Consider the following 16,854-nt stretch of genomic DNA (forward strand, 5'->3'; position numbering starts at 1 on the left):
GATAAACATATTGAACCATACACTCCTGCTATAAATCATTTTCAACTCATAACACTAACATAACAATACATCCATACTAATATCATAATTAATCATAATATATGTTCGAATCAACAAAACCAACATCTGGATCACATAAGTTTAACATTGGTGACAACAAAGACACACATATGTGTACGAATCTCCACCTTTGTCATTGATGGCAAAAAAACAACTTTCTTCTCAAAACTTCTTCTTCTATCAACAAAATATCTCCCCCTTTGACATCAAAGACAAAGGGTAACTCTACTTTCTAAAAATAGAATAATCAAAATTGTAACCCCCCCTAATGGAAATCTCCAGGCTAAAAGGAACATAAATACCAATCAAACATCACCAGGGTAAATATCCTTGTACAGTTTCTTTAGGCTCACAAAAGAAGAGTTCTATGAATGAATAGTGATAGACAAAATTCTATTCTAACACTCACAATCAATGCACACATTTATAGAAATATCAAAGATATTAGTATTAACCATACTTTTCTCTACCTTTTTTGTATCTACCAATAACCCGATGAATGTAGACAACCAAAATTCTATAGGATCCTTAAGTCCACATATTCATCTCTTTTATTTTGTTGTAGGGACAAATAAGAATGGAGATTCCGAACCTTAAATCTCATAGCACCATTAACATCCTTGTAGATATCAAAGGATTGAGCTAACTCAGTAAGCTGAGACTCAATAGAGTTTATCTCATCTTTTAATTTCTTTGTAGCAACAAGCCACCTTACGCAATATCGATACAACCGAGCATCATTATCCACCATCTTATGGAAACCAATCCAATTAAGTTTAAGAATATGATGTGACCTTAGGCACCTCTCTATCATCTTCGCTATCAAATTTGTCTCTCTACAAGGTTCACTCAAATCACTATAATCTTATCCAATTGTAGCCATACACTCATTCGATAATTCTACTATCACTTCTAGAATAACATTAGACACATTAGTAGGAACAAGATTGTTTCAGAGCAAATATGTCACACAAGCCTATTCAATGATGTCTTCATCATATGTTGAAACAATAAGATATAACTCACCAACATTATTTAGACCATTCAATCACCCAATCAACTCAAGCACTCTGTTAACATCAAAATATCTTTCCTTTGAAAGAACAAGGGAAGCAACCACCTTCTCTTTTGTTGCAACATCCTTTCGCACATTGATCTTTTTTTGTTCTCCTTCATCACTCTCCACAATTATAGTTTCTATACATAGCTTTCTTTTCAGACTCACATGTTTAGATTTCAACACCTTAAATACATAGGAAGAAGCCTTTGTAGAAGATTTCCTAGCTCTTTTGCCTTTTGATAAACTTTCAACTTTACTAGTTCTCTTTCCACCAGATCTTCCCATGATCTCATCATATATCCTAAATATTTCTTCATACAAATCATTAGGCATATTATGAGTTGTAAAGTGGAAAATTGGATCCTAGTGACTCCCCACCTAGGAGAGAGAAAGGAAGCCACTAGGATGATTTTCACTTGGGAAGAAATTTACATTCAAAAGAGGGGCTTGAATCTACTAGATCCAAATCCAAGGGAAACAAGGATGTGAATTTTGAGTGGATTGCAAGTGGTTGAAGTGTGACTTACCCTCTTTTGTAAATGAGAAAGTTGCTTGTTGACTACATGAAAAAGAGAGAGGAAATGAGTGAAATGAGGAGCTACCAGTTTGGGATCGTGTTGTAACTTTGGATCTGAGCTAATTAGACTGATGCGGATCTGCCCTGCAAATTTGGAGAAAAGTCTTTGGGACCATGGTGATAATGTACACGGTCCGCAACAAAATCCATGAAACGAAAAGGGTTCTTCCGTTTCTGCAAATGAAGCCCAAACCTGTAATTATAGCTGCACACCTGCAACCTACACATCAAAAAGAGAAGAAAGGAGGGTTGTGGATAGGGGTTTGCCTCAGTCAAACCCCAGTTGAGGAATCAACCTAGAAAGAAAGTAATTGCAAATGCTTGAATGTAAACAATGGAGATGTATACCTTGTAGATCTATAACTTGTTGATGATGATTGATTTGCTTCTTGAATGTAACCACAATTTTTTTGTGAAATGGCATGTAACATGACAAAACCCTAACACACACACACTCTTGCAAGTGTATGTTGTAATGTTTCTCCAATGGATGAATGGAGAAGACTTGAATGCTTGAATGCTTGAATGCTTGATGAAGACCTTGAAATCTTGTATCTTCTCCTTATGCTCTTTTTATTTCCTTTATCCATCCATCCATGAATGAGGGTATTGAATACCTTTTTATACATGCCTCAAGGATTAATTTTCATCCACTGAAGGCCGACAAAGAGGAATTGAAAACTCTGAAGACAAATTGTACATAGGAGATCGGGAAGACCTAACATAGGGCCACCCTAAGAGGTGGGGAAAAGGGCACCATTCTCCTATCCTAGGGGGACAGGGGTGCCACACCACCGTCTTGCCCTATTTTGGGGCCCAGATAGGGTCTAGAGCAGATACAAGTTATGAAGGAGAAAGAGTGAAGGGGTGAAAATGCAGAAATGGGTCTTGGTTAAGGAAGGAGATACCGTCGCCAAGGTGAGGACCCCAAATGTGGTTAAAATTGCAGGGGTTGTAATTTTATGACACTAAATTTAGCCCCCACTTTAGCGGGAGTATGGATTACGCCGCTACTGTCAATAAAGTAGGAGAAAGAGAGAGATGAAGATAAGAGATGTAGAGAAAAACCACAAGGAGTATAAGTCATCACTAATATTGAGGAGAAAAAAGCCCCCAATCTTAGGGTCTCAACTCATGCCAACATATGCAAGAGCACACAAAACAAAGACAAAGCACAAAAAGACACACAACAAGAACAAGACACAAGTTGACAAACTAACTAGCTGAAGAGATCTTGAGCTTAGATGTCTCAACAACTAATCATGACACAAAGACCAATGCCATCACATAAATACGAGCGACCACATAAAAGAGAAAAGTTGACATCATCCAAGAACTATCAATAGTAAAACTATGAGTTCATGAGAGGAAGAAGAGAGAGAACATGAATACACACTTTGGTGATCCATGAGAAGAAAGGCGAAGAAGAAAGAAACCATGGATGTCTCACCCCTAAAACTAGGTCATCCATGGAGAAAAGGACATTAAAATGTTGCCCCTAGAGCTTTCCTAGGTGATCCATGTAAAGAGAGAGAGTGAGAACACCGTTAGTTCCACTCAACCTCATGCGCATGTGTGCAAGTGAGGTTCGAAGCACCTCATAGGAGTCTATGCCCGAGTATGCTACAACCTGTATAGAATGTATAGTACAAGTGTCAAGAAAGGTGTGATATCTCTCTCTAAGAGATCATGCTCTAGTTCCAAGAATAATCACCCCGCATAAAAGAAAAGTGGCATCATCTCACTCGAAGAGATCGTGCTCTGTTTTTGAGAATGACCCACTGCACAAGAGAAAAGTGATGAGATGTTTCTCTAAAAGGTTTCCCTCTAGTTCCAAAAATGTCTCACTGTACAAGAAAATAAGAAGTGAAGACATCTCTCTCTAAGAGACCGTGCTCTGGTTCTGAGAATGAACCACTCTACAAAAAGTGATGACATCTTTCTCTAAGAGGTTTCCCTCTGGTTCGAAGAATGTTTCATTGTATAAGAAAAGTGATGACATCTTTCTCTAAGAGGTTTCCCTCTGGTTCGAAGAATGTCCCATTGTTCAATGCATGAGAGAAGTATAGTACAAAGGAGCAGTGTAGGTGCCCCCGCCATAAGATGTCAACATAGGTTAATTTTGATATCTTAAGGAAAGAAGAACAAGGATACCGACCTTCATCACAAAGAAGATATTTGCTATGCAACAATGTCATAAATCCAAGCATCAAAGGGAATACTCTTCAAGCAAGGATAAGATAGTTGAAAAGAGATATCTTGATGTAAGTGTAAAGGTGATCCTTGAAGGAGAAGATATATTTGTTCAAAAAGACATCTACCCCCAAGAGGTATTATCTTAGACAAATATAACATCTTCTAGAACAAGAAAAGGAAAGAACAAGAATGCAATCCTTCCTCCTATTTCTAGGTGAAAAGGATTCTTGATGAGGGATGAATCACTTTTAGCCCCCAGAGGGATGGGTGAATTTATCATAGATGTACATTACCAAGTGTGAGAGAGGTTGTAATCAAGGATTTACACCTCTTGTATAAGAGAGAATCCTTGAGCCAACAACCAACAATTTCACACAAGGAATGATATCAAGTAATAGAATTCACACCATCCACTTAATAGGAAAAAGTGGATCCCTAGAGAAAGAGAAAGAGAAGGATCATTTCCCCCCAAGCTAAGGGACAATGAGAAGAGCTTACACAATCTACTAGAGAGAGATTTAAACATAAGCAAATGTTGAATGAACTTACATGAACACATACAAGAAAAGACATTAGTAAATGTGAAATACACATCTCAAGAAGTGGTAATCTTCGAAAGGGAAAAAACATCATATATTCCCCAAGGAGATTAATCATAAAAGAATACCATTTTAAGAAATGATAATCATATATGAAAAATGCAGCCCCTAAAGGAAATAATGACAAATGAGAAAGAAAGAAAGGGAAAGGAGTGAAAATCCATGCCCTCCAAGTGAGGAGAAAAAGGAGAAACATTACACATGTTCTGATGGTGATTAGTCTCATGTGACATGCTGCCCTATTGGAACAAATATTTTCAAGGAAGGGATACATACTTCTCAAGAGATCATTCCCTTCTAAGGGGCATATCATACTTGTGAATAATTGAAACCACATAAGAGGTAATATTTCCAAGAGAATGAAGGAAAGAGAAGAAGTGCAGTACTCATTTAAAGATACCCCTCTCCAAGCAAAGAGGAAAACCAAATAACAATTACATGCTCATATAAGAATAACCCTATGCAAGAAAAGAGATGTAATAATGAATTATGCACAAAGATAGAGATAAATGTATAGAAAAAAAGAAGAAAATTTGGACTTCATGTTGCTGCCCCAAAGTATGTCAAAGTAAAACAATACCACCACTAATGATAAATAGCTCCCGTTAAATGGGCTAATTATGCCATAGGGTGAAGAGCAACATGAAGTGAAAAGAAGTGCTAAGGCACACTGTTTTTACCAAGAAATATAGCTAGATCCTTTGTGAGACAAATGTGTGCAAGATCATATTGCAATTGAACAAATTTATTAAATGCATATCATTTTCCAAGAGAATGGGAATATAAATAATGAAAAATGCAATATTCAATACCTTTCACTTGCTTAAGATTTTTGTTTTTATTTTGAGAAGGAAATGAAATGTTCTTGTCATATTTCAATCTCCAATAGATTCTTGCAGCTAATCTGTCAGGATGGTAAATATCATCTTCCCATGAAGAAGAAGGTTTGTTAGAAGAAGGAGTTTCATTATCCACAATTCAAATTTTGCCACTTTCTATGCCATCTTGAATAGATTTTTGAAAATCAGGGAAATCATCAGCATTATGGTCATGGGTTTGATGAAATGAACAAAAAGGATGCATTGAAGAAGAAGCATTCTTGCGGGCTCTCTTGATTTGTTGTTTTTGAAGGTAATCTTTAAAGTTTTGAAGTCTAAGGAATTCGTCCATAGAAAGTGTTGGCAATTGACACTCAATTGGTTGGTTTCACTATGTTGTCATTGATGGCAACATGATATCTTATTCTGGCTTCATATTTTGGTTCAGTTGTGTACCGACATGCACTTCACAAACACTACACCAGCACCGACAGGACCTAAGGATTTCTCTGGTTAACGACAATGCAGGCCGACATGGTTATCAGTATTGGAGGCCGACATCTCTTGGATCCGACATTGGCAATTGTTTTTAATAGTTATGCATTCAAGATATCTAGCCGACATGTAATTTGATATTGTAATTATCTTTGTAATCGAACATAAGGCATGATAAGCTGTATAAGATATATAGGTCAATTGGATTAGATCATTTTGAAATATATAAGAAACATATATGATGATGGATATGTGAATGTTATATAATGCGAAATATATCAGAGAGATTATGTATGTGAGGATATTTGTGTAAGGGTTATTCTGGTAAAGGGTTTAGGGTTTTAGACTGGAACAAATAGAGATTAAACCAGAACTATATTCTGGCATAGAAGATGCTATCTTAGCATTTCAACACTTCTTTGGATTGAAGTCTGGATTTATATGTAGTCAGTGAGGCTCCTTTTGTGATTGAGCAGTGTGCTCTAGGCTATAAGCCTTTCTGCAAGTGCAAGCCCCTTATATTTTGTAATATCTCTTCATATGGCTAGTGGATTGATATTGTGGGCCAGAAATCCCACCCTGGTTTTTCCTCTTTGTCATTTTCCACGTAAATTTCTACGTGTTATGATTCTCATTTATGTGATTGGCTTATTGGTTGCTTTACTTCTTTCAATTATGTATGTACCGGTATACCGGTTGGTGTATGCATGTTTTAATAAGGCTTAAATTGATCATTCTGGTATAAAACTGATTCACCCCCCCATTTCAGTGTTATTGGATTCCAACAATTGGTATCAGAGCCTTGTGCCTCAGAGGAAGTTTAACAGCTTAAGAAAGATCCTGAATCCAAAATCCATGGATATGGGTTTGGAGAAACAACTTGAGATGGCACTTGAATATTATGATCCTAAAAGGTTGAAGAAATTAAAGCTACAAGATGAATTGAAGTCTGCTAAGGAATTCATTCTTGTCCTACAAGAGAGGCTATCATCTGTTCAGGCTAGGAGGAAGGAACTTTTGCAAAGACAGGATGATGAAGAGAAAGATGCACTTAAGGAACAATGTCTGAAATTGAGTCAGGAGAACATGGTTATGAAAAATGAAATGTAAGTTATAACTATGAGAATGTCTAAGGAGATTGAGGACCAAAAGAAAAAGGAAGAAAATCTTGTTGTATCCCCGAAGAACAAATTTGAAGAATGTGGTAGGTTGGTTCATGAGAATGATATGTTGAAAACTGATTTAGTACAATCCCAAAGTAATAAACAAGATCTTGAGAGACAAATGATAATTCTAAGAGAAGATTTAACTACTGCAAGTGAGTATAAAGAAAAATTCAAGATTAGCTCAGCACAGCTAGATGAGTTGTTAAAGAGATAAAGGCAGATTGGAGATTCCAGTGGACATGGATTTGAGAAAGGACTGAGTTCCGGTACTGCTAATGAAGATCAAAACCATAAGGCATCGGTAAGACAATTTAATGCTTATAAATTTAATGGTAGATATTTTGTTTGCAATAAATTTGGTCACATGGCTAGACAATGTAGAAACAGAGCAAATCAGAACCCTGATTCTGCTCCCGGTAAATGTTCTAAATGCAATAAGTATGGTCATAAGACAAAATATTGTAGAATGAATGTTAAATGCTATGCATGTGGAAAGTTTGGACATATGTCTAACCAGTGCAGGTTAAGCAATTTAACAGGTTTTAGCAAAGCAATTCAAAGGAACAATGTTACATGTTGTGCATGTAATGAGGTTGGACATATTGCTAAATTATGTAGAAGAAGAAATCCACCGATTGGTAATGGAGGATAAAAATGAGAAAGGTAAAGAGAAGGTTATTAAAATCCAACAAGATCATACTCAGAGATGGGTTAGGAAGAATGGAGAACAATCATCAGATGGAAATGCACCGATTACTTATCCGATAGAGGAGGTTGCTCGTGCACTGATAGGCAGCTCATTCGATAACTGAGGCAGATACCTTAGGGGTAGGAAAAATTCATGAAGATGCTTCATATGCCTCGGGAAAAGGTTCTAGAAGATGTTCCAGACATTGGAGATGCTTATCCGGCATGGATATGTTCTATTCGAGATCCAGTATCTTTCACTGGCAATCATTTATGTCAATGGAAGATTGGGGTTTTTCTCGAAAGTTAAAAGGTTGAATTCACTTCATTATTGATCACCTTGCATTCAAAGAGATTTTAGAGTGTTTAAGAGCAACTAAGAGCGATCAAGGCACTTCAGAGCAATCAGATTTCTTCTTGAGCGATTTCACTGACGTCTAGAATAATTTGTTAAGGGTTTTCACTGAAAGCGATCGACAGGTATTTATCTTTAAGCATGGAAGTGAGATCATCATCTATTCCTATCTTTGTTACAAACTCGACTATAGTAGAGGTCAAGGACCGCCCTTGGTCAATTTTCAAGCAGTATCCACATGTGGCTACCCTGGAAGATTCGGTTGGAGCATTTTCCCGTGTTCCAGAGGGAGTTGTCTATGTTGAAGATGTTAGGGCATATATATACTATCATATTGAGGACTTGGGAACATCTGAAATAAAGGGTATGTACATGAGTGAGCTGATGGGAGAATCTGGAAAGATCAAATTGACATACAAACACATTTAAGACTTAGGGTTTACCGACATTCTGGATATTCCAGAATTTGAATATGAGATAATTAGGTATGTTTTGAGCATATTACATGGGGAGTTTATTTGGTTAGATAGACCTTACAAGATCACCAAGGAAGTCATCAGGGTAATCACTGGTTTACCATTGATTGGGCAACATCCAGATAAGAAGGTTTCGAATGATTTCATGAACAAAATCACCGGTGTGACATCTGAGAGGAGATCTATGAGAATATGCACTATCACGAACACATACATCAGATTTGGTATCATGATCATTGGGTATAAGGTAACTCAGTCAAACTGACTAAATTCTGTTTCCAGTTCTTGCATTCTCGCTACATACAAAATGATGAGAGAAAATGTGAAATTGGATCTATGTAGTTGGATGCTAGATGAGTTATTAATAAACCTAGGAAAGATTAAGGGAGAAAAGAAGGGAACCTTCTGGTATGACAACTTAATAGTCTTCTTAATGTTATTTTTCATGAATGATACACCTGGTTTTGGAAAAAGGAAATGAGCATTTGACATCCTGGTAGGGAGACAATTGAAATAGTCAATTGTTTCTTTAGGAAGTCAGAGAGATGATAAGGTATGGGGATATTTCAAAGCATTCCAGAAATCTATGAAGTCTAGGGTAAGGGTTCCTAAGCATATTGTAGAAAAATATTCAACTGACATATATTTCATGGTGAAGAAGGATGAAACACTTATGGAAGCGGTTAAGCCCTGAAAGATTTGGATTGAGTTAATAGGCTATGAGGTGGATGCACAAATTCTTGATGCTTATGCAAAAATGCTGATTGATGCACCTATTGATGAGGTAGAGAAGCCCTATGGTACTGCAGAACAGAAAACACATGAGGTTGAAATAGAGTTCAACCAGATGAAGAGAGAGAAGTAGGAAGGAAAAGCAATAAAATTTGTTGAGAAGGTCTCACAAGACATTAAAGCATTAATTGATGCTATCCCAAAGAAAGGCAGGAAGAGGAAGAATCTAGAAGTACACATTGAGTTTGTTACAGTAGAGTCTGAATTTGAGGATGACACATCATTGGCATTCAAGAGGGTTGTAAGGAAGAAAACAAAGGAAAAAAAGGTAGAAGCTAAAAAGCAACCAGTTAGGAAGGTTACATTCAAAATACCGGCACAGAAGCAAGCACCAAAAGTAACCACTTTAGCTACATCCGGTACTGCAAAGAGGAATTGCTGATACAACTATTCAATCTGGTAATGTTCCACCTAAAACTTGTGTAGAATTAGTAGATGAAATATCTAAGGATGGCATTTTAAAGAATGTATAGTTTTAGTATGATCATTTAGAGGATGATGAACAAAGAGAGGTAGAGGAAGAAGTCTTATTATACTTGGATATTTATAAGAAAACCTTAATAGAAATTAAAAATCAAATACCAACAGAATTATATAATTTGTTGGATGCTAGAAGATTGTTAGATATGCAAGAAGACAAGTATATCAAAATTCAAGAGTTATTATCTGTTCGTGTTACTATTGCTCTAGAGAAAATGGAAAGGACACTTGAGGTAGGAGATAGAAAACTATTTAATAGCTAACATAGAATAACCAGTCCGATGCTAGGAAGGGTAAATGAGATAATAAAAGAAACTAAAAAAGAATGGGTTAAGTTCTCTGGAGAGAACAAAGGATTCTTTACTTCACTAGAATCAAAGACAGACACTGTAGACACCCCAATTGAAGGGAAAGGAAAGGGGATTATGGGTAATTAACCCTCAATTTTGAAGAACATTAAGATAGTGGAAATCAAGCCCCTAGTAGATACAAATGTATAGACAAATGTTGAGATACTGACTAATACAAAGAGTGAAAAAGTTAATGATGTACGAGATACTAATTTTGAGGATAATATTCCTCTAGATACAAATGTACAAGTTGAGGTTACAGTTCCTACTAAGGGACCGATAGTTACAGAGACTACACCAAGTGGAGAAGCCACCAGTGAAAGTGAGGAAGCTATAAAGGATAAATCATGAGAGGAGAAGAAAGGGGAATCCAATAGGGAACCGGTAGTAGGTCCATCATTGGTGTCAATTGACACCTCGTGGGCTGAAAAGAAAAACATAACAGAGATGAGTCCTACTAAACTCATGATGATGGTAGCACAAAAACTAATGAAGGAGAGATCTACAGATAAAGGGATTATTTATCAATCAATCACTGTTTTACATAGACTAGTCCCAGAGTGCAAGATTGACAATGAAGCGAGCCCATCCGACAAGCTTAAGACAATTATTGAGAATATTTCAAAGGATTTTCAATCCTTAAAACAAATTTTAAACCGACAAGCATTCGAGAGGTTCACTTAGGTGAAGAGAGCTACATTTGATCAGGTGATTGAATCTGAGAAGAAGAAGATTGATGAAAAACTAAAACCGATAGATAATTCTTTGAAGCAGTGTAGAAATATTTATAGGGTATGTTGTAACACTGATATACTTGCAGTTTGTTGGTTAACAAATTTGCCTTCCTTAAATATTTTTAATGATGACTCATGCATACCCCTGATGAAAAGCAAAAGAAACGAATAGTTGGGTGAAACAAGTATTGGTTTACCCTCTGCATAAGAGTGTAAATCCCCATATGATATCCAATGAATTTTTATGCAAATTAATTACAAAAAACACACTTTTTACCATAAAGCGAGAAAGGCCTTCACATCCATTTGTCAACACAATATGAATGCTACAAAATAATTATTCACAAATTTAAAGCTCACAGACTTAAACTTTGAACATTTCACTTATGTAAAACTTATTTTGTAGCATTCATATTGTTTTGACAAATGGATGTGAAGGCCTTTCTCGCTTTTTGATAAAAAGTGTGTTTCTTTGTGATTAATTTGCATAAAAATTCATTAGATATCATACGGGGAGCTACACTTTTATGTAGAGGGTAAACCAATACTCAGTTCACCCAACTACTGGTTTCTTTTTCTTTTCATCAAGGGTATTCATGACTCATCATTAAAAATATTTAAGGAAGGAAAATCTGTTAACCAACGGATTTTGGGCAACTCTGTTGGGGAGTCGAATAATAAGATTGGTCGCTTGGTTACAGGATATATAGAACTATCTTGTGAAATTTTAAAAGTCTATCCAGTTCTATCAAAATTGTGCATTGTGAACAAGCTGGAGCCAAGAAGATACACTAGGTCTCAAAGGCGTGAAGGAATATTTGACCATGTCTTTCAGGAATTGCAAAATCTTAACTTTCAGTTGTCCTTTTCATCCAAGAGACGAGCAAGAAGTAGACCTCCTTCTCCTTCCCCTTCATTCTCTATATCTTTAGTTTTTCAAGCCCTAACCTTGCATGGTGTTACCTTACCCAGCGTAATCAAACCAATACCCCTTAATATCATTCTTCTGATGGCAGCCAACAATCCTTGGGGAGCTGTAGTAGGTCCATTAAATCTTGGTCTATATTTGAATGCTTTACCCAAAGGAGCGAGGGATCATTTGCCAAAATTCAGTGCTGATGGGAAGGTCACAGTCGATGAACAGTTAAATGCATTCAATGTTGCATGTGGTGTAATAGTTGTCCAACATGAAGATGTTGTAGTAGGGTTGTTTGTACAATCATTAACTGAGGCAGTTGCAGATTGGTTTTATCATTTGCCAAATAATGTAATAATAAACTGGCAAGATTTGAAAACTAGGTTTGAGGCTAGGTTCAAGGTAGCAGAGGATGAGCATTCCCCTTTGGCCCAGTTATCTCAATTAAAAAAAGAGATCCCTGAATCTATGAGAGATTTCGTGGCCAAGTTTGATAAAATTGTCATAAAATTCCTGCAAATCAGAAACCTTCAAATGATAACTTGAAATATTTTTTTATAAACTCTATGCCCCTAGAGATAAGTTTTTTGATTCACAGAAAAAGAGTTGCAACTCTGAATGATGTTAAAACACTTGCTGTTGAGTTAGAAGATGACTTAATTACTACGGGAAAATGGAAAAGGGAAGTGCAAGTGGCTAATGCACAACCCTCTACCTCTTCAGACCATGTAATTCAAAGATTGATGAATGATGTCATAACACTCAAAAGAAAGTTACCCAAGGATAGTATGTCTTACCCACAACCTTATCAAGACATACCAAGGAGGATTACAAATCAGTCAATGGGAATTGGGAATAAAGGCTTACAATTGCCTCTGGCTCAACAAAGACTAGCAATTGAAGCTCCACCATTTAAGGGAAATGTGTGTGTTTTCCATCTCACTAATGATCATGATGGTAGTTCTTTTCTAGAGATGGTGTGATATGCACAAATGATAAATACAAGAGAGGCCATAAGTGAACTTGGTTCGAAAGAAGAAGTCCATGGGCAACCTGGTGACTCTAGAATACACTTCCTAGAGTATGAATTAGATTCAGACAGAGGAGGTGATATATTGGTGACCCTTGGAGACCCTTCTTGTGCCATCCTCACTAGAGGTCAACGTCAATCCAAAAATATAAGTACCACAACCCTTCTTGAAACCGTAGCTAAAGGTAAAGAACCTTTGAACTGGAACTCAGAGAATGGTTCAAGAGTTCAAGAGGTTCAGATGTTGAAGTGTGCTGACCCCGATACTTCTTTTGATATTGTTGAATTTTGTAAGGCATAATAAATTCAGATTTCTCTTGTTGAATATCTTAGGTTGAATCCTAAAGAGTTGGAAAAGTTAATTAAATATTTATAGTGGGAAACTTCTTAGTTGCACTACACCCAAATACCATTGATTAATCTTGAATCCTCACAAGATGAAAAATATACCAAATCTACGGAGTTGTCTAGTACTATTCTAAATTCATTAGCTAATGAACCAATTGAATCACCATTAGTATTTGACCAAAGGCTCGAGCCATTTTATGTGTCGTTATTTATCAATGGATATAAACTGAATAATTGCATTATTGATTCCGGAGCCTCCGATAATATTATGCTTTCTGCAGTTGCTAAAGGATTAGGTCTTTCACTCACTAAAACATTTGGTAAATGCTATTCAATGGACTCAAAGAAAATTCCTTTAGTAGGTCAAATCAAAGATTCGCAAGTTGCTCTGGTAGTACATCCTAACAAAAGAGTGAAGTTGACTATTTTGGTTGCTGATATTCCTGTAAGTTATCGAATGTTGTTAAGTAGGAATTTTTGTAAGGATTTGGGAGGAGAAATTCAAATGGATTGGTCTGAGGAAATAATTCCCAATGGTAAGAAAAAATTTGTTCTTCAACCTGAACCAAAGTCCAAATATATAGTTTTTCCCTCTGTTGACCCAAAATCTCAAATATTGTATCAAGAATGTGATTTTGGCAATTATTTTCTCTTTTCTAATGATAAGAAAGGTACACCAGAAGATGTAGTGGATCCTACTACAGGCTTGTGGGAAATGGTGTTTGATGGTAGTTGTGCATCGGTTGGATCTGGTGCTGGAGTGGTGCTCATTTCTCCACAAGGTGAAAAAATTCCATTTTCAATCAAATTAGAATTTAAAAACACTAATAACACCGCAGAATATGAGGCATTGTTATTAGGAATAGAGAAAGTTAGGAAAAGGGGAATCAAATTGTTGAGCGCCAAAGGTGATGCATAATTAATTGTTAAATAGGTACGAAGTCTCTTCTCGGTAAAGAATGAAAGGTTTAGACATTACAAACATAGAGTCTGGGATGAGATTGAATATTTTGATGCTTTCTCAATTGAAGTTATTCCTAGAGATCAAAATTCCCGTGCAGATTCTTTGTCAGTGTCAGTGTCTTTATTACTCCCACATCCTAATTTTGGTCAGATGTTTATAGGATTGAAGTTATATATAATCCTAATGTACCCGACAATTTAAATTTCTGGCAAGTGTTTGGAAATTATAAACATATCAATCAGTTCATGCAAAATGCTGAAATGTTTGCCTCTTCTTTCTTCGAAGGGTCTGAAAATGAATGCAATGAGTTTTGTCCAGATACAGGGGGAGGTTCTAAAAAGGAAATGTTTTCAGTAGAATGGAAATCGAATTCCAAAAGGCCTGGTATTCTTAGAATGCCTCTTTGATTGCAATGACATGTATGTCAAAGAAAATGTTTCTCAAACTACTAACACATCGAGAGAATATGAAAATATTAATTTAGGTGATGAAAATAACCCAAAGATGGTCAATTTAGGCAAGTGTTGCTACCCTAAATAAAGAAATTTGTTTATTAAACTGCTATAGAAGTTTTTAGATATTTTTTCCTAGTCTTATGAGGATTTGAAAGACTTTAGAAATGGTGAGTTTCAACATCATATCCCTCTCAAGCTCGTAGTGGCTCCTTTTAAACAAAATTAAGAAATTATAATCCCAAGGTTGCAGATGCTATTTTCAAAGAAATAGACAAGATGATTTAGGCAAGGACCATCTGTCCTATTCAACATTCTACATGGGTGGCCAATATTGTTCCAGTTCACAACAAAAATGGAGAAATAAGGACCTATGTAGATTTTCAAAACTTGAATCAGGCTAGTTTGAAAGATAATTACCCATTGCCAGTGATGGATCATATTCTCCAAACTATTGCTGGATAAAAAATGATGTCAATACTTGATGGTTTCTCTGGTTAAAAAAATATAAGTGTAGCAAAAGAGGACCAACACAAGATGACCTTCACAACACCTTGGAGAAATTTCACCGACAATCGAATGCCATTCGGCCTTATAAATGTGAGAGCAACTTTTTAAAGGGCGATGAATCTCTCATTCGGTCACCTCATTGGTAAGACTATAGTTATCTATCTAAATGATTTGACAGTTTTTCCTAAAACAAGGAAAAATTACCTAAGAGATTTGGAGACTGTGCTACAAAGATGCAGAGACCATGGTATTTCTCTCAACCCAAAGAAGTCAGTTTTCAATGTTACAGAGGGAAAGCTATTAGGGCATATAGTTTCACAAGATGCTATCAAAATAGATCTTGATCGGATAAAAGCTATTCAACAATTAAGTTTTCCATTAGACATAAGTGGTGTCAAATAATTCTTTGGGCAAGTGAGTTTCCTCAGGAGGTTTGTGCCAAACTTCATTGAAATTACCAAACACATTGTAGGGATGATAAGTGAAAAGCATATTTTCAAATGGAAGGAAGAAGCAAAAAGATCCTTTGAAGAGGTAAAAGAAGCAATTTCTCATGCTCCGACACTAACCTATTTTGGTGATCTAGTAGAACCCCTTCTGTTGCTTACAGAGCCTTGAGTATTGATTCTAATGTTCCTTGGCATGTGGTGGACCTTTCCCCATGATCTGCACTTCATCCTTTGGATTTTTTGAAGAAATCTCTTGGCGGAGGCCGACCTTGTTCATTTTACACATTAGGTCTTGTTCTTTGGGTTTTGATCCCTTTTTGGGCCGACTGGATCCCCTCGGATCATATATATCATTGTAATTGCACATTAGAATATAATCAAGAAGTTAGACTAAGCGTAGAAGATGGATCTTGAGATTTAAGGTCCCGGTTGTGACCTATTCTGTACTTTGAGCATGTTTTAGCAATCCTGTGAGCCGGTTTTTGTAACCTGGTTGTTACCAGTTGGCTATAATCAGTTTTCATGAAATAATTCAATCTGTTCTACATTGCCTCCATCATATCTTTGTGTTTCCATTGTGTTTACTCTTGCTAACTGATTCAGATTGATCTCTTTGAGGTCCCACCTAATCAGTGACTGCTTCAAGTACTATCAGAGCGAGCTTCATTCCGAAGATTGCGTGTCTTAAGAATTTTGTTGTATGGTGGCGGATTGAGGATTTGACTTGCAGATGCAAAGGACCGGCGTAAAAAATGGTGCAAAGATGAACTAGGAATGGTGGATCGCATGGGAATGTAGACCCTATTGTGATGGAAATGTTGCAAGGTATAGCCGCCCAATTGGAAGCCATGGAGACAACCCAAAAAAGAGGTTGACACATTGAAGATGTAAGTGAAGATGAAGGAGAAGAATCCCTGACAAAACAAGTAAACCCACGGGTGGTTGATCCAGATGAGGAAAGGTTTTTGAGGGTTTTGAGTAGGGTGAATACTAAACCTCATTTTACCCCACTAGAATATGATGGAAAGTTGGATTTGGGTGAATTGGATCTCAAAGATGGAGAAATATTTTGATTTTGAAAACACTACAGAAGAAAGGAAGGTGAAATATGCTTGTACCCTGTTGAAAGGTCATACATCTGTTTGGTGGGAACATTTGCAAGTTGATAGATAGAGGAGAGGTAAAGAGAAGATCAAGACATAGGATCAGATGGTTGCTAAGTTGAAATCAAAATTTATGTCAGCGGATTATCAAGTGGATTTGTTCCAAAAGTTGTAGAATTTGAGATAGAAGGAATCTAGTGTGAAGGAGTACAATGAAGCATTTTACAAGTTGAATAT

This window comes from Cryptomeria japonica, chromosome 2 (assembly GCF_030272615.1).
Source record: "Cryptomeria japonica chromosome 2, Sugi_1.0, whole genome shotgun sequence".
In the NCBI taxonomy this organism is placed as follows: Eukaryota; Viridiplantae; Streptophyta; class Pinopsida; order Cupressales; family Cupressaceae; genus Cryptomeria; species Cryptomeria japonica.